Source organism: Sceloporus undulatus, chromosome 1, assembly GCF_019175285.1.
Source record: "Sceloporus undulatus isolate JIND9_A2432 ecotype Alabama chromosome 1, SceUnd_v1.1, whole genome shotgun sequence".
Taxonomy (NCBI): Eukaryota; Metazoa; Chordata; class Lepidosauria; order Squamata; family Phrynosomatidae; genus Sceloporus; species Sceloporus undulatus.
The window spans coordinates 380,229,767-380,249,705 of NC_056522.1; the positions used below are offsets into that span (position 1 = coordinate 380,229,767).

General features: G+C 45.0%; 1 protein-coding gene across 1 annotated transcript in view; it reads left to right on the plus strand.

The window, feature by feature from the left end:
* MDGA2 (MAM domain containing glycosylphosphatidylinositol anchor 2) overlaps nucleotides 1-19,939 on the plus strand; it is a 548,385-nt gene that overhangs the window by 259,149 nt on the left and 269,297 nt on the right. The gene's annotated exons all lie outside the window — the stretch shown is intronic.

Genomic DNA, 19,939 nt, shown 5'->3' on the forward strand with positions numbered 1-19,939 from the left:
TAGTCAGTTTTCCACCCAGTGGGCGTGTACATCATGTGATTGGTTCTCATGTTCAACCCATAATTAATGATTTCATATTTTACTTGTCCACTTAATGATTCTCAGGTGTTTTCAATTACACTCTACATTCTGTCCTTGGCATTTAGGACTGCTAAATTACATTTCTTTTAACACTGTGTGGCTTTTTTATGCTTTTGCTTAGTCATAGGCGGTTACAGACCGCCCATTGGGGGCGTCTGGCTCCCCCCTTTCCCCGCGGAGCGGGGCCTCAGGGCCAGAACGGCAGCCGTGAGCCCCCGATCCGCCGCTTTTTGGGCTCGGGAAGCGGCAAAAGGCGCTTCCCCGCACCCCTGAAAAAGAGGTTCCCTGGGGTTCAAGCCCCAAGGACACCCCAACGCACGGGGAGCAGAGAAAGGGAGCTCCTTCTCGCTCCGTGTCCAGGCGCACTAAGCGCCCGGGCGCGGAGCTACTACGTCATGGACGCGCCGCCCTCTAAAGGCGGCGCGGCCATGACGTCTCACGGCGGCGGCTGTGCAGAAGGCCGCTGCGTTAGTGCGTGTTCGTCATAACACTAGGGTTAGGGCGGTGCGGAAGCACCGCCCTTTCGTAACCCTAGTGCTTGACGAAACGCACTTAAGTGCCGGTCTGTAACCGGCATAGTGACTCTCACATACATGTTTTATTTCCATCACTGTAATCCCATGTTGCATTTCCTTACATTCAACATCCTACTTAAGAGATATCCTTTGTTATGTAGATTCCTTTCTTAGGTCAAAAATATAAACTCTTCTTTACATTACTTTCTTTTTGCCTCACTCTCTTCACATGCCAGAAGCACAAACTGCTCAGGTGAGCAGAAGGGGACCATAACCCTTGCAGGATCTCTGGGGTTCCATCTTACTCAGCAGAAATGGGGGAGGGTCCCACAGATGGGAATCTTCAGAGAGTGGTTTTCGTTCTGTCTTCCTGCAATAGCCGAATGGGGCCTTTGGGTTCTCTTTTCAACTTTGTGGATTCTTGTATTTCTCAGCCAAGATGCAGCACTGCTCCACGTGAGATCATATGATTGTGTGATACCATTAATTGCAAAAGGTCCCCAAATGTCCAGATTTTGTACCCGATCTTAACGGTCATGGTGTTCCTTCCCCATCTGTCAAGGATTCCTGCAATTTGTGGTTTTAGCAGGAGCTAAGAACTTTATGTAGAGGTATGGCAACAGCCCCAGAGTTTCCTTCCTGGGAGAAGACACAATTGCAAATTGTTAATGGTGTTACCCTGTGCTCACTACCATGAGCCTGACTTCTACAAAGGATTTCAAATAACCTTCTGTCCCAGATGACCCTCTAATTCTGTGGCCCCCAGAAGCAGAACTAGAGCATCCTGCAGCAAATGTCCCTGCGGAGGCCTATAACTCTTTCCTGGCTTCAGCAATTAAGATCCAATCAGGACTGAAAATATAGTTCAGCTGCCTCATTAATTTTCCATGCTACCTTTCAGAGTTTGCCTGGCCCTCTCTGCAGACAGTTTCAGTGTTGTTATTGCAGTGACACTTCAATTTCCACCCAAGTATCTCACCCAAATAATCGGGCAATTGAGAGATCCTAAGTGACATATTATTGGAGTTTTCTGGATCTCCGCCTTGACCTCGGACCTCTCCCCATTGTTGTAAATAATATGGCAGAGAGGGGGCTTAAATTAGTTTGGAAACATGAAACACATCACATGGTACTTGCTTGCATTTTCCTTCATAAATACTTTGCCAAAGGCATCCTGTAATATGTAAAAATGTTCTTCCCTCCCCCTTAAAACTTTACAGGTCCAAAATGCTGCAGCCAGAGTGCTGACAAGGATGGGTTTGGTTGTTGTTGTTATGTTGTGTGTCTTTAAGCGTTTCTGAACGGTGGGACCCTAAGCCATGGGGTTTTCTTGACAAGATTTCATAGAATCATAGGCCTCATTACCACTACTTTTTTTAAACAAGATCACAATGGTTTGAGCCAGTTCCCACCTTAATCGATTCGCTGAAGCAGTTCGGTGAGAGGGGCAGTGCACAGACCATTTAACCCAGCCCTCTTTTTGACACTGTTTTTTTTTTTCTGCATCTTTTTCACCAAATTGATTCAATGCAAGTGTAAACCACAAGCGGATCGGAATGGATTCGATTTGCCCCTTGGCTGGCTGGAAACCGAATCATTTTGAATCATTCATTCATAAATGCAAACCACAAGTGTTTATTTTAATGACAGAAAATGAAATTGGGGCAAATGTAGTGGGAACTATGCTCCGATGTTGAATGATCCATTGATTGGAATGCACACCAATTTATCTGTAAGTGGGAATGAGGCCATATACATAGAGTTGGAAGAGACCAAGAGCCATCCAGTCCAACCCCCTGCCATGCAGAAGTCACAATCAACAGCACCATGAAAGATGGGCATCCAGTTTCTGTATAAAAACCTCCAAAGATGGAGACTCCACCACTTCTGAGGCTGCATCTCCACCTAAGTTCTTTCTTAATGCTGGAGAGAATCTCTTTTCCTGTAGCTTGATCCATTGCTCCGTATCCTAGTCTCTGGAAGCGAGAAAACAAGCTTGTTCCATTCTCAACATGACATCCCTTCAAACAGTTAAACATGGCTGTCCCTCAACCTTCTCTTCTCCAACCTAAACCTACCCACATCCCTAAGCCCATCCTCAGAGGACTTGGTGTTTTTCCAGACCTTTCACACATTTTGGCTGCCCTCCTCTCTGGACATGCTCCAGATTCTCAACATCCTTTTTGAATTGTGGTGCCCTGATTGTTCAAAGGGGGGGGGGGTTGCCTTTTCCTCTCTCTGAGCTGAGAGGGTGTGACTTGCCAAAGTCATTCAGTGGATTTCCATGACTGAGCAGGATTGAAAAACCTGGTCTCCAGAGTCAATCCAACATGCATGCATCCACGCATTACACACACTCCAGTTACAGTCAGCTCTCCCCTTACATGGGGAAAACTACATAGCCTGTGCCCATTGAAAACAGGGGGTGTGTGCAGGCGTGCAGCATGGGCACACGCACCATTCATTTAACTCTCCCACAGCTTCACGTAAACTGAAAGCCGCTAGAAGCCCATGTATTGTGTGGGCTGACTGTATTTATCATGATTTTCACAGAAGATCAAGAGCCTTCTTTGCAAAGCCAGGTGGCTGTTTACAACACATCTTACATCCCCTGTGCCTCTATGCACCACCATTGTTGCATCTGCCACTCATTTTGAATTCATAACAAGGTCCCAGGCAGTGATTGATGTTGGGACACTCATTTTGACCAGTGGAGCAATCCAGGTGACACAGCAGAACACACACAGACACAGTGTCCCAGGTAGCGGGGGGACGTCAGGGCAGCTCCAAGCCAAAATACTCCAGACTGCTTTAGAATATTTTTTCCCAAGCGGACCCAGCCCTCCATCCATCCATCCATCCATCCCTTGATTCAATTTGTGCCCAGTTTCCACAAGAGACACACGCATGGAGAGAGAGCCATTCAGAGCAACCAAGAGAGGAGAAGGAGGCAGTAATCCATCATCAGCATGACAAAAGAAACAAAACCAAATGACAGATAATATAATCAGATAAATGATACACAAAAGGCAGACATTATTATTTTTTTAAAAAATACATTATACACCCAAAGTGTTATCCACAATATGCAGCTCAAAGAGCAAGCATTCTCTCTCCATGAAAGCACCCCCTGCTGCCCTGGCAGCTATGAAACCAAACCACACAGTTGTATTACACAGATGATGTGCAAATGCCTTGGAAAGGGGATACTTTTGTTTGTTTGCAGTTCCTATGTGCTTCAAGGCATTCTACTTATGACCACATGCCTTCAAACCATTTTGGACTAATGGTGAACCTATCATGGGGTTTTCTGGCAAACTTTCTTCAAGAGGGTGCCATTGCCATACCTGAAGCGAGAGTGTGACTTGCCCAAAGTCTCCCAGTGACTTTCCATTGCTGAGCTGGGAAATGAACCCGGCCTTGAGTCCTAGTCCCAGACTCAAACCACATACCACACTGGTTGTCAATGCTGACCCTATGCTACGGTTTTTGGGGGGCAGGATTTATTCAAAGGAGTAAATCCCTAACAAAAACATCCAGATTGACACTGCTTTAATAGGCACAGCTCAGTGCTGTGGAATTCTGGGAACTATGCTTTGTGAGAAATTCAGGGCCTCTGAACTTTAGGTCTGGGGCCCCAACAAACTACAGATCCCAGGATCCATAGCATGGCACCATGGTAGGTAAAGTGATGTCAAACTGGATATTCAGTGCAGATCGAGCCAGAGAGGAGGAATCTTGGTCTTCCTCTTAGAATGCTGGTATAATAGAGTTGGAAGGATCCCAAGGGCCATCCAATCCAACCCCATCTTGCCACTGAGAAGACACATTGCAACACCCTTGACTTATGGCCATCCAGCTTCTATTTAAAGACCTCCAGAAATCACTCACCTCTGGCAGTCCATTGCATTGTTGAACAGCTCTTATAGTAAACAAAAAAGTCCTTCGTGGAGGTGGGATCTCTTCTCTTGCAATTTGATCCATTTCCATGGTGAATATTCCCTGGAGAGGACAAGAGATACCTGCATTTATTTGCTTTGTTTTTTATGGGCCTGCTCCCACCCATAGAACCCACAACAACCCAGGCCCAGGGACATTAAATCGAATGGCTGTCTTTGGTATCCCCAGCCGTGCTCATTTAATTAAAGTGCTGTTAATTTCACGGAGCTACATCCATATTAGTCACGCATGTTAGCAGTAATTCCCCCCCCCTCTCTTTGGATAAACGTTCCTGAGAACTTTTCCCCCGCCTTCTTTCCAAAGGCTGGTGGCACTGCAATTAGCTCAATAAAACATATTAATTAGTTCCTTTTCCAAACGGAGACAAAATGCAAATGAGTGCTTCGGCCCATTAATTTTTATCTTTTTGGAAAATCTCAGCTGCTGGCTCGCCATTGTGAACAAGCAGGGAGCGGCTGCGCTTGTGGGTCCTCCAGCGAAGTTGACATCTCTTTTCAGATGGGGACACTGTGGTGACCATGGATGGTCATGAGAAGGGATGGTGGACTAAGGTCAGGATGGTATTAGATAATGACAATAATATGATTTATTTATATTCCGCCTTTTCCTTACAGAATCAAGGCGGATTACAAAGCAAAGGGATCAAAAATACAAAATGCACACCCCCTACAAAATACATCACAGCAGTTATAATAGCAATACCATAATTATACAAAAAGGAAAAATACATAATAAAAATACAAACTCCAAACTCCAAAATACAAATATAACATATTAGTGGAGGCATAACAAAAACTTAATAATCTAAACAACAATTTCCAGCACTCCCCTAGCAGCAGAACATCTTCTGATAGAACATCTTCAGGGGGTCTGGGAGAGATGCCAAAGGTCCAGGAGGAGGATGTAACATAAGAAAGAGACCTAGGTTGCATCTACACTGCAGAAACAATGCAGCTTGACACCACTTTAACTGCCATGGCTCAATGCTAGGAAATTCTGGGATTTGTATTTTGGTAGAGCCAGTGTTGTGTAGTGGTTGGAGCGCTGGACTATGATGCTGAAGAACAAGATTCAGATCCCAGCTTGGCCATGTAAACCCACTGGCAGTGACTGTTTGGATGATGCAGACAAAAACACTGGGGGCAAAATTGGGCCCAATTCTGTCAGACTGGACATGGACCCCATGGATCTGGCCTGGGGCCAAGGGACTTTAATGTGGGTCAAATTGACCCAACATTTGCTGTGGAGTTACTTGGAAACTCTGTGGCAAACCCTGGCTGACCAAATAGCTCCATGTGCCCCTTATCTCGATCGTTGGTGCTGCATGTGAGTAGATACCCCAATGCAGTGTCTAATGCAGAAATGGGGCATCTGGCCATGTGACTACAGTCAGATCATAGAACCTTAGAGTTGGAAGAGACCCCAAAGGCTATCCAACTGCCCTTCTGCCATGCAGGAGCACAGAATCAAAGTATCCGCGACAGATGGCCATCGAGCCCCTGTTTAAAAGAAGGAGAAGGTGCCCTGTTTCCACATCAGATGCATCAACAGGAGTTCTGCTGTCGGGGAAGCCCTAATTATGGAAGTAAGGGGCTGCAGTAGTACCAAATCTCTGGTGCGGGGAAAGGTAGGCATATAGACACTTGCCTGTCCCTTGCCAGGCTTGGGACTGATCCAGATTGAGCCCTGGGCCAGGAAAGCATGGGCACAGCTGTGGTGTTTTTTTTTTCTGATTGAGGTGTGGAAAGGAAAGGAGGATCTGGGTTGTTCAAGTAGACCAGCAGCACCAAGGGGAAGGGGGGAAGGCGAAAATATGCAACTTGAATCAGAAGAGATGAGAGGTCAAATAGGAAAAATACAAATAATTTAAATGCAGAATCAGGCCCTGTACAGACTGGTCTGAACGGCTGGCCTGGGGGTGGAGTCAAGGCATTGCTTCCAGATGATGCAAGCCCTGACTCCGCCCCCAAAGCGCCACGATGCCGCATGCCACTCCACACAACATGCAGCATCATGACGCTCCTCCAGCACTGCGGCCATATGACGCAGCGCCAAAGGAGCGCCATACAGCCATGCCACTGCAAAGCAGCTCTTTTTTGTGCCCTGGAAAGATTGGATTGGGGCCATGGCATAAGGTTGCTAAGGCCCCGATCCAGCTAGGAAAGGGGCAGCACCCCACTGTCCCTTTGAGGCAGTCTGTCAAACCCCTCAGTCAACGATTTGTTGCTCATAAGGTGCAATTGTAAGCATCTTCAACTGCAAGTATGGTTGGCCCTCCACATTTGTAGCTTTGACTTTTGTGGGTTTGATTAATATGTTCTTTCTAGGAATCTCTAGGTCCTCCAGTGCAACTCTGCCCGATATTGACCATAGAGTTGTGCTGGAGAACCTAGAAATTCATAGAGAAAACACTTCTCTAGGCATTTTTGGGTCCTCCAGCATGATTCTATGATCAACATCTAGCAGATGTTGACCACAGAGTTGCACTAGAGGACCTGGAGATTCCTGGAGAGGTGTTCTCACAGGTGAAAAGAACAGTGGGTTTTTACTTGCAGTTTTTCCACATTCATGGGGGTCCTTTACCCCTAACTCCAGCGAAAGTGGAGGATCCACTGTATACTGAAAGCCAACAAGGCATTCTAACAAAGATGGAAGAAACTAGGGAGCTGACGACAAATTGTGCAGCATGAGTTAGGATATGAGATATATTAACAGTTACCTGGGCCATAGGTTTCTGCAGCTCAGAGGAAACCAAGAGAAAAGAATTATGTCTCCCCCAAATAAAATTTCCTCCAATTCCCCAATTTCTGAGAGGCACTGAAAATTGTTCATGCCAAGAACACTTCTATTTGCTGTGTTTGGACTTTGGCTGACCCTTTTCTTTGGGTACCTAAAGTGTATTTCTAAATGCTTAACTGAACCTTTAACTGACTGCAAAGCTATAAATTTGGAGACTGAGGGAATGCTTCATGGGAGGGGGCAGAGTTCTTATTTGCGGGGGAAATGCTCTCATTCCCCTCCCATTGCTGCATCCCTGCTTGCAGAGTTTCTCTGCTTTTTTAGTGCTCTGGCATCAACAAGGAAGGGCTGCATTTCCACCAAAACTGCCAACCATTCATAATTTTCATCTGTTTATAGCAGGGGTTATTGGGAGATATTTTTTTTCCACCAAAACACAAGCAGGTAAACAGTTTCCTCCTGTTGACTGAGTGCTGCACCTTAGAATTTTCTTTTTTTCTTTCTTTTTAATGACCAGATCCCCGTCAGCAGGGCTCTTGGGAATCAAAAGCTTCAAAAAGATCACTTGTTCATTCCTTCGAACTGTCCTGGTTTGGCAGGGCCACTGCTTTTCATCCTCTGTAGACAGTCCCACTTTTTCAGCTGCTTTTAAAATGTCCAAGTTTCACTCTCCTCCTCCCACTTTCCCCCTCAATTGCTTCAATTGCTGCAAACTGAGTTCAAAGTACAAAAGTTGTTTGCACACCATTAACTGAGGCCCTAAACAGACCGTCGATAAACGCTGGCCTTTGGGCAGAGTGGAGTTGTGGCAACTGCACATTGTGCTTCCCAACTCCGCCTCCGTGCCGGTGTGACTCTGTGCACCCCACTGCATGGCAGGAAGCATCACAGCCCTCCCTTGGTGCAGCATGTACATGTGCTGCACCAAAGGAGCACTGAAAAACTGTGACACCTGCGGCTATGGCTCCCTTTCCGTGGCGCAAAAAGAAGCAGCTTTTTGTGACCTCTTTTTGTACTATATACCTGCCGGGTTGGGGGCATGTCATGCAGTTGCCACATCCCTGAACTGACAGGGAAAGGGTTGGCGTCCAGTGGCCCTTTAGGGGTCATTTGTAAAGCCCCTAAATGTGGATGAAGGGAGAGGAATGGAGTGGGTGGAGCCTTGCTCTTCCCAGTAAACTAAGGCAAAAGCCAACTGCTGTTACCACTCCTATCTTCTATGTCCTTCATGCTTAATAGTTTTTGCCATTTAGTGGGGTGCCACATTGTTCTGTCCTAGGCCCAGTGTGATTCAACATCTTTATCAATGACGTAGAGATTAATGAATAGAGAGCATGCTGAGTAAATTTGCAGATGACATCAAATTAGGAGTAGTTAATACTCCAGAGAGTATTAAACTAACAAAATGAACTCCAGCAGGAAGAAATGTGAAGAACTACACTTAGGGAATGAAAATGAAATGCATGGATATAGGATGACTTAACAAGACTACATGTGAAAGGGATCTAAGAGTCCTAGGAGGCGACAAGTTGTACATGAATCAGCACTGTGATGGTGGCAGCTAAAGAAGCCAATATGATTCCAGGCTGCATCAACAGAAGTATAGTGTGTAGATCAAGGAAAGTAATAGTAGTACTCTTTTCTGCTTGGTTGGGCCATTGTTTGGTGGATTTTTGATTTGCTATATGGCCAACACAGCTACCCCTGGATATCTCTTCTGCTTTAGTTAGGCCTCACTTGGAATACTGTGTCCTGTTCTGATCACCACAATTCAAAAAGGATGTTGATAAGCTGAAGCATGTCCAGAGGAGTGTGACCAAAATGGTGAAAGATCTGGAAACCATGCCCTATGAGGAATGACTTAGGGAGCTGGGTATGTTTAGCCTGGAGAAGAGAAGGTTAAGGGGTGATATGATAGCCCTGTTTAAGTATTTGAAGGGGTGTCACATTGAGGAGGGAGCAAGCTTATTTTCTGGTGCTCCAGAGTCTAAAACATGGAACAGTGGATGCAAGCGACAGGAAAAGAGCTTCCACCTTAATTAAGAGGAACATCCTGACAGTGGAAGACAGTGGAGTGTGGTGGAGTCTCCGTCTTTGGAGATTTTTAAACAGAGGCTGGATGGCCATCTCTCACAGAGAGTGCTTGGGTGATGTCTTCCTGCATGGCAGAATGGGGCTGGAGCGGATGGCCCTTTGGGTCTCATCCAACTCTAGGATTCTAGGATTCTGTGAGCTTGACCACACTCTGATGATGCTTGGCCACATTTTCCATCTGTGAAACCTTGGGGGGATATGCTTGTTTAAAGTGAAATGTTTAAACTTGTGAAATGTTTCCAGTGAGCCTTCTGTGGAAAGGCCTTTTTTGAGCATGTTGTTTTAGCATGAGATTGGGTGTGAAGATGCACATGGAGAGACGGGGATGGTCCAGGCTCTTTGGGAAAAGCAATCCTGAGATTTTACATTGTAAAGCAATTCTGTTATTCTTGTGATAAACGTTTATTGCCGTGTCCCTCTGGTAGACCGTGCCAATCTCAAGCATTATTACAAAACAGGTAGGGCGGAGGGAACATAGGAGATAATAATGTTGGCATTTTGTGAAAATGTCTCTCGCTGCTTCGGGGAAGAGAGAGAGGGAGAACTATTTTTTAATCTCTCTGTTTCAAACCTTTTTATTTGTTATGGTGGTAATTGATTCTCAAAGGAACCAGAAGCTGGAAGCCAAAGGTTTTGCTGATGTTATTGAAGCAGCAGGTCTGACTTGGCACTGCCTCTCCCCAACCCAGCCTCCCATCCACTCCGTTCCCATTAGCTGCCCTCCATGCCACTATGGCCATGCCTTCACGGGCCAAATAAAATGCCTTCTCCACATTCCCATGATGATAAGTCTGGTCGACAAAGGGCCCAATCCCTAGCTCTGGTGCAAACTGCCCGGATGATATCTGGGCAGTTTCAGCACCAAACCCACCATTTGTTGTGGTTGTTGACTGCCCTTAAGTCTGCCCCAACTCCTGGTGACCCTATGGATGAGACATCTCCAAGCTCCCCTGTCCTCTACTGCTCCACTTAAGTCCTGCAATTTCATACTTGTGACCACCTTAATAGAGTCCATCCAGCTGGTATGTGGTCTTCCTCTCTTTCTACTTGCCCTCTACCTTTCCTAGCATTATTGCCTTTTCTAATAAGTCCTGCTTTCTCATGATGTGGCCAATGTACAACAGCCTCAATTTCACCATCTTGGCTTCCAAGGAGCGTTCAGGTGTCATGGCCAGCCAAGATCAGCTCTCGGAGGATGAGGAGGAGGATGAGCCTCCTCCAGAGCAAGAGCTGATTGAGGCAACGCCAGGTGCTGTTCCTGCCCTGCCAGGTCCCAGCTGTGATCCTCCAGCCTCAGAGGAGGAGGTTCAACCAGGTCCTAGTGCCAAAGAGAGGCTTCCTTCGGTACCACAGCCTAGTAGTGACTCTGGAGACGAAGCTTGCCTGCAGGTGCCTTCTTACAAAGAGAGAAGAGCCGAGAGTGCTTGCAGACGCAGATCACAGAGGATTGCCGAGAGGCAATTAGCCAACCAGCCTCAGGTGGCATGAGGGAGAGTTTCCCTTACTTAAGTGGGAGAGAGACTAATGCTGGTTGCTAGAGTTTATTGCATGATCTCTCGGTGTGATTGCTGCTAGCACTAGCTCCTAGTATCTAGATTCTTTGTTACCTTGACCTCGGACCGGACTTCGTTATCTCTTGGCTGTTTTGACCCTGGACTGTTTGACTATGCTGTTTCCCGGTATCCTGACTTCGGCTTGACTTTCGGAACGTTGGAATCTCTGGAATCCTGACTTCGGCTCGTATTCTCGACCTGCCCTCGGACTGCTTCTTTGCAGGGTCTGCTTTACTTCCACTAAACTAAAGGCTCTGTTATCAGCTACGGTCAGTGTTGCTGGCAGCTTTCCCGGACATCAGGCTTGATATGTTCTAAGACCCAATTGTTAGTCTTTTTGGCCATCCTTGGTATCCTCAGCACTCTTTTCCACCACCACATCTCTGATGAGTTGATTTTCTTCTTATCTACTTTCTCCACTGTCTGGCTATCCCATCCGTACATGGTAATGTGGAATACAATGGCTTGGACAATTCTAACATTAGTGTTTAGCTGTATATCGTGACACTTCAGGATTTTGTCTAGTTCTTTCATAGCTGCCCTTTCCATTCCTAGTCCTCTTCCAATTTCTTGACTTCATTCTCCATTCTTATCAGTATTTGTTCCAAGGTACAGGAACTCTTTTACTATTTTGAAACCCCATCTTAAAATGTTTTAAATAAAATTAACTTTTACTCCAGATATTCAAGGAGCATGTTATATTTTAATGTATAACTCTTTTAACAAAATAAATGAATAAATACATTGGCTCTCATCTTAGTGTGGGCAATGTATGGAAGCGACAAATGGGCAAGTGTACGAATAGCCACCTGGCATGGCAAAAGAGTGTCCAGGTAATGGAGGGATTTGGGGACAACCCTAGGGCCAGAATACTCCAGGAAACTACCAAAGTATTCTGGCACATGCAGACACCACTTCACTCATCACTACCTTCAGCACTGACAACAAGGGAGGGCAAAGATGCAGCTCTGTGCCCACATGTGGCCCTCTAGAGCTATGTTGTTGTTGTTGTTGGCCTTCAATGCCTCCAAAAACCTCTGGCCAAAAGGAAGAAGGTGAATCAATACCCCTGGAGGACCTCAGGAATGGCAGCCTCCTTTTTAAAAAGTTTGCATGATGCAGTGGTTTGTGCATAGGACTAGGACTGTGGAGACTGGGGGTTCAAGTCCCCTCTCAGTCATGAAACTCACTGGTTGACTTTGGGCAAGTCACACTTTCTCAGTCTGATAAAGACTGATTTCCATTTTTAATGGGGTAAGTAAACCTGGCCTTGCAAGACAATATCCACTGATATCCAGCATCAGCAAATTAGTTGTGGATGCATCAATAAGCAATGTCTCTTGGCCTGAGCCCTTCAAGTCCACCAGGCGCAGTGGCTAAATGCCTGTACTGCAGCCACTCACTTACAAACCCCAAGGTTGTGAGTTGTATACCAGGCAGAGGCTCAGGGTTGACTCAGCCTTGCATCCTTCTGAGGTTGCTAAAATTAATACCCTAAAGTTGTAAACCTTTAGAGACTGTTTAGTGTGGTATGTTATTATTATTGGTATGAAGTGGTATATAAAAAAAGCTGCTATTGCTTCATCAGCTAATGGAGGTCTGCTCAGCTTCTGAGTGGGGTGCAAGGAGGAGGATGTTTCCACGCACAAGTAAGCAATGCTGCAGTGCAGACTTGCAACAGGGGTCTTATTTCTGATTGCCACAGCCTTGCTGGGTCATGGGAAGGTGCTAGAAACATCATCCTCTTTGCTTCCCAATCAGCAGCAGAACAGCTAGTAGCCAAACTCACTCAGTTTGGCTACTAGCTGTTAAGATGGCCTGGGGAGCCATGCCATGGCCATGCACTGAGAGCCAGTATGGCATAGTGGTTTGAGTGTTAAGACTCCGATTCTGGAGACCAGGGTTAGATTTCCAGCTTGGCCATGGAAACCCACTGGGTGACCTTGTGCAAGTCACACTCTCTCAGCCTCAGGGGAAGGCAGTGGCAAGCCTTGCCCCAAAAAAAACCCACAATAGGTTTACTTTAGGATCACCATAAGTTGGAAATGACTTGAAGGCAATCAACAAGAATGACATGTGCCCCTTGGCATAGTTTAACGTCAAAGACTATGCCTGGGATACTAAATCAAGGAGACAAACATAACTTTGCACTCACAGAGTTATACACTGGACACTTGTTATCCACTGGGGTTTGGTTCCAGGACTATCTGTGGATACCTAAATCCATGGATGCTCAGGTCCCATTAAGTACAACGGAAGAGTAAAATAGTGTCCCTTGCATAAAATGGCAAAATCAAGGTCTGGATTTCTTTTGAAAATTTTCAGGCCATGGATGCTTAAATCCATGGATCTGGAGGACCAACTGTATGATGATTGTGCTGGGATGGAAAGAATATTCACAAATGTTGTTTCAAATGTACAAATACGGGTTTTTCAAGTGTCGAGAAACCCTGATAAGAAGTACTGTACTTGGGACTAATGACAATCCATCCAAATCTCACACGTAGCTCTTTTGTGCCAAAGACAGCGTTTTCGTCACTTGTGAACCTGTGTAAGTCAACAATAGGATTCAGACTTCAGGGTCACAAATTCTCCCTTGCCCCCTTTGCCTGGAGCCTCACTGTTATGAAAGTGAAGGTCTCTTGCAACATTTACTTCCACTTCTCTGTAGAATTTCTGGGGCTTTAAATTGAGATTTCGCTTTGTCAGTTTATTTTTTGGGTCTGGTAGGGAAAAGCATATTTTCCTTTGACACTTCCAGTACATTAAATGTCTTTGGGGGAGGGGTCCTCTTATGAGTGAATAAGCTGTGTGCAATCTCTTATGAATATATACTGTGGCAAACATGCTAAAGTCTTGGGGCCTGCAAAGTAGTCACTCCAGGTGACAAATGCTGAATTGCATCCCATAGGTTTCATTGGATTAAGGGGAATTCTCCTAGTCAAACGTGGCTTCCATTTGACTTGTATTTATTGCTTCAGCGGCTTTCCTTGGATCAAGCTGGGTTTTTAAAAATGACATTTGAGGCAGACACGATTTGCCAATTATGTGTGCCATTGCAGAAATATGCACATTTCCTTAGCCCAGATTCACTGGGAGGGGACTTTTTACTGTTGCTGAGTTCCATTTTGTTCCAGAATCCACACAAAATTAAGTACAGAATGTTGATGTTCTGCAATATTTCTTGCCAAACAACGGCCACGATCCATAAGGAGACAAGGAATGTGTCCATCTGTACACAATAATGCAGTTTGACACACTTTTAAGTACTGCAGTTCCAGCCTACGGAGTCCTGGGACTTGTAGCTTTACAAGGGCTTTGTTCTCTGCCAAGAGTGCTTTTGCCTCACAAAACTACAGATCCCAGTGTGTGGAAAAGCAGGGAATTTTGGAGAAATTGTTGTTTGGTTACCAAAAGATCTTGGAGAAGACATAGCCTTTAGACTGGACTAATTGTTTTTATTAATATGGTTGATTGTGAAAATAAAGTGGAAAAGAACACACCATTCTAATATATTATTGATTACAGCTGAAAGATTAGTAGATGCTAGAAATAAACGAAGACGACTCTGGATTCTTCTGAAAGCTGGAGACAAATGACGGATTGGGAATGGCAAAACTGACCGATTTTGTTAAGCCAATGGCAATGTCAGAAGTGAATCTTGAAATTATGGAGCTTTTATTTGCATATATTAAAAAATTAGAGGAGATATGGCCATATCCGATTTAGCAGGCATTATTCTTGATTTTTGTTTTAACATAAGAAAGGATTTGATATTTGGAGGTGTGATATTATGACAAGTATGTTAAAACTGATGCAGATGAGTGGTAGTCTTATTGTTGTATGTCATATAATACGATGTTTCACTTTGTGGTGGGATTCCTTAATGTTCTTTCTCACAGTTTTTATGAATGCTCTTGCAATTCAACTATCTTGTAACTTTCTCTATTAAATTAAAACGCACACACACCACACCACAAAACTACAAATCCCAGGATTCTGTAGGATGGAGCCCTGGCAGTTAAAGTGGTGTTTAAAACAACATTATTTCTGCAATGTAGATGCACCCGACTGTGACTTTATGGCCATGGAGTTTACATTACCTCTCATTAGTCAAAAGCAACGTTGCCCAAATGAATATGCAGCCAATGTTTTTTATATGCAAGTGTATTTAAGTGTTTTCATTTCGTTCATGTAATGCTTTGAAGCATTGTTTAATGGATATATGGCTTAATGCTTTTTACAAACACTAATACTCTATTTTGTTTTATATGTTCTGTTTTATGTTTAACCTGCTTTAAGCCACATTTGGGAGGAAAGTGGGATATAATCAGTCAAACAAACAAATAGTGAACATATTAAGATTACTATGAAAGAAATCCAACAATGGATACAGGAAACTAAAACTACTAAAAATCAAAGGTTAAAGAACAACACAGAAGAAAATAATAGGTGGTATAGAACCACCACAACAATTATCATTATTCATAAAACGTATTACTTGTTGCCAAGTAAAAGAATTAAAGGGACATATATCCCTAAAATACACACATTCAGATGAAAAGAGAATAGAAATTAATAAAATGTAAGGAAAAAATTCATTTAAATAAAGAAAGACGTAAAAGTGGTAATATAGGAATATAGGATCACAAGAGAAAGAGGAGTACAGTATTTAATCAAACCATGATAGCAGCACATGCAGTATTCTTATGGATGGAAGGATAAGGAAAGGGGATCTGTATAGATGGAAGCAATATACTATATCAGAGAATGGATGTGTGATTTTATAATGGAAAAAGAAGGTTTATTGGGTCAACTGAAAGAAGAGTTTGGGTTAATAATGGAAAAAAGAATGACTTTGGGGTGGGAAATTGTTAAGAAACAGTTAATGATTTCGAAGGCTTTCATGGCCTTAGTTTTTGTGGGTTTTTCGGTCTCTGTGGCCATCTTCTAGAAGAGTTTCTTCCTGACGTTTCGCCATTCTCTGAGATGCACAGATGCTGCTGGAGAAACGTCAGGAAGAAACTCTTCTAGAAGATGGCCACAGAGACCGAAAAACCCACAAAAAACTATGTTACCTGATTTCTACATGGGAAGAAAAAAGAAGTTTAAAAGAAAAGACTGTTCCTGTGGGAGGGGGAGGAGGGGGGTTAAATAATAAAGAGAGGTATATTATATATGAGGGATTAGTTAATAGCTGGAACACTTTTCCAATAGGATGTGATTAATTTGTTGGCAATTAATGTTTAATGTGTATATTAACGTTATATTCATAAACTCATATGTTTGTTTGTTTGTTTGTTTTTTAAAAAAAGAAGACGTGGCATGCTCACTTGGCAATAGGCACATGCAATTTCACATTCTTTGGTCTCCTTAACTATTTCCTGGGTTTAGGGTTGCTATATCCGGCGGGGGCGGGGACTTCACGCTTTTGGACCGTTGTGCACGGTCCGCCACCGGTTCTGCCTTTGCCCTGGGCGCCCCCCCTGTGTTTTGTGAGGGCGCCACCGCGGCGGCGCCTTTACCCGCTTTTGCGGTGGCGGCCCTCACTTGCTCCCCTTGTCCGCTGCCCCGCTGCCCCAAGCAAGCCCCCAAGCTCCGCGCTGCCGCGCGGGCAAAACAACACCAACAAGGGCTGCTGCCGACCCACCACCACCCCGCGAAGCCTCCACGGAGCACGCGGGCAAGAAGGGCAAAGCGAGGGCCACCGCTGACCCGCCGCCGCCACCGCGCAAGTCTCCAGAGCTCCGCGCGAGGGCACGGCAAGGAGGGCAAGCAAGGGCCGGCCGCCCCGCGCAAGCCTCACACCTCCGCGCGAGCAAGGAGGGACAAGTGAGGCCGCCCACCGATCCGCCGCCGCGCAAGCCCCCAGAGCCGCAGAGCTCATTGGGACTGGAGCTCCGTTCTGGCAGGGGCGGGGCTTTTCCAGGTCTCTGCCCCCATTGGCTGCCCAGCTCATAGAGGAGGAGCTCTCCTCTGTTTGCTCCTGGCCGGCGAGAGGAACTGAGGTGCTCCAGGCAACGTGATAAGAGAAGGCAGCGAGGGCAAGCGGGGACAAGGGGAAGCAGGAGGGCAATATTATTGCACCCAAAGACCTAAAATCTGTGACGTCAGTTTGCAAAGGGCCTTCCATGTTGTTATTATTATATTATTAGTCAAAGACCTAGCTGTGTGAGTCTAGACTAGAGTAGGCTGCCTAGAGATGGTCAGGCCTGTTGTGGCCCAGGGACTGGTTCACCCTGCAAGAAGTGTATTGGGAGAAATCTGTGTGTGTGGATTAAAGACGCCCACCTCGCTGTGGGAGGCAGGCCGTTTTGCCGAAGAATCGGCACAAAACCACTACTGCCCCAGAACTGCTCTGGGCTTGCCGGCTCCCTATTGGTGCGCGGGGCGGAAGGGCTGCCCTTCCGCCCCGCGAGCTCTGGGAGCCGGACTTGTGGTGCGGGACTTCCGGTCCCCAGGGCAGCTCATTGTTTGGGCTCCCCTGGAGGAGGAGCCCCGCACTGCTGTTGGAGGGGGCGCGGCCTAGGCCTTTATTTAAGGCCGCGTTGTCGGCCCGTCCCCTCAGTCGGCGCTGGCTTTGCACGGAGCGGAGCCAAGAGGAAGGAGGAAGACACGAGTAGCTTCCCCCCCCACCCACGCTTTGTTTGGGGTTTTTTGTCACAACTTTGGGCGGCAGATAGGCCAGGATCGGCAGGTGTAGGTACCAGGGCCAGGTGCTCTGGTCTGGGCTGTCACTAGGTACCCGGGCGAATTGGGCAGGCGTATGGCCATTGGCGGGGCCATACAACGCGGTGCGCTCCCGTTGGACTAGGGCTTAGTGAATATGTGAGCATGCATGGTTTGCGGCAATTTGTGTTCTTATGCCCCTAGGTCATCCCAAGCGCCTGGTGGTTGCCGGTTGGTTAATCAGACAACATCGGGTTTTGTTGATTTCGCAATCCGACCATGCTTTGTGCCAACCCATACCAATGGCTTGCTAATAAGTTGTGGCCTTTCTTCCAAGTTGTGTTGTGTGGTTTTTTGCACGCAGCATCAAGGCACTGGCTGTGTGTGTGTTTATTAACTTGATGGCTGTGTGTGTCTGTGTTGTTGCATGCTTTCAAGTTGTTCAGGACTCATATCACACTCTCTCAGCCTCACAGAAATGGGGATTCAAAAATGGGTTTTTTTCTTGGCAAGATTTCTCTTTGCCATCTTTCTGTGAGTGAGAGACAGTGTGACATGCCCAAGTCACCCTCTGGATTTCATAGCTGAGTTTGCATTTCAAACCCTGATCTCCAGAGTCATGATTAGTGTTCAAACCATACAGGACACTGGTTGCCATAGATAAATTTACAGGGGAAAATGATGATGGCAGAGAGAGTTACAACAAGCCTAAACCCCTTGGAAAAATGTGAACGGATCTTATTGCCTATTTCTGGATCGGTTTCCTGGATATCAAGCCTGCAAATGTGGAAGGCTGACTGGATTGATCATATATTATGGATGTAGCTAATAAGAAAACATTTCCTCTGAATGTGCAAGAGGCCATGTTAAATAAAGCCATGTGAAATGCCCAAATGTGTGTCGGTGTGTGTTTGGAATGGAGGGGGAGGTTTGGGCCGAAAGGGAAGTCCATTTCTGCCATCTGTCCTAGGAATATTGCCCAAATGTCTCCATTTTGATCATCCTAAGAAACATGCATTTATTTAACATTTTTTTAAAAAACAGCATTTTTTCGCGGTCTCCATTTTTCAAAAAGTGTCCTCCATTTGAAAAATCTTGTCCTACATTTGTCCAACATTTGTCCCAGTTTGGAGTCCTGATTTATGGCAACCCTAATCTGTTTCCAATGTACCAATCCATTCACTGGGATTCGGGGAATTGTTGTTGTGTCATCAGAGCTCTCTCTGACAGTTCCCAGAATTCCATAGCATTGAGACATGGTGGTCAAAGTGGTATCAAACTGGATTATTTCTGCAGTGTGGATGCAGCCTCAGCCATGGGAGTGTAAATTTAGCCTCATTGGTGGCTGTTACCAAGTTATGGGACTTTCTGCAAGCAGGCAAAGACGTGTTTTTTTATTCCAGGAGGCATTTTGTTCTTAATTTGTTGCAGCACATTCAAACTTTCTCCCCCATTTTTGATCATTTTTTAATGAAGAATAAACATTTACATACCATATTAACAGAACTAGGAGAAAGCATTTACAAAACAAATAAACAAAGGCACAAAATGCGGATGACTGTCTAATGATACAAAGATCTTTTCCAGCATTGTGTCGAATGATGATATACCGGGTGATTCAAAAACAGTGCTGCAAAAGTAAAGCTGTTCTTACTCAGTTTTGCACCATTATTTTTGAATCCCTCTGCATTATGGGAGGATGCTGTGCCTCTGTTTTATTGTATTTTCATGCGCATTAAAATTACTTGTAACTTGTGTTGTTTTTAACTGAAGTTTGGTTTAATTATGTTTTAGCTTTTTCTACTAAGAGGCATTTTAGCTATATTTTGCTTTTACTATATTTCTATAAATTACTAACTCAGCAAGTACAGTGGACTCTTGTTCTCCGCTGGGGTTTGGTTCCAAGATCCCCCGTGGATAACAAAATCCATGTATGCTCAAGTCCCATTAAATATAATGACATAGCAAAATGGTGTCCCTTATAAAAAATGAAAAATCAAGATAAAAGAATACTTTTTTGGGACATTTTCAAACCATGTATGCTTGAATCCGTGTATAAAAAATCTGTGTATAAGAAGGGCCGACTGTATCATCACCATATTATTATTATTATTATTATTATTAATTTCACTTGTTCCCTAAAACTGGGACTTAGAATGACTTACAATTTAAAAGAATGATACAATTAAAAGCATACAAAAGTGATGCATGAAAATTATATATATGTATCAGTCATTTAGAATTTTACAGTGTCCAAGATCCTTTGCCCCACTTCCCCATGATAGTCAGTATAATGCATTCTTGTTGGTTCATCCTTCAAATTTGAGT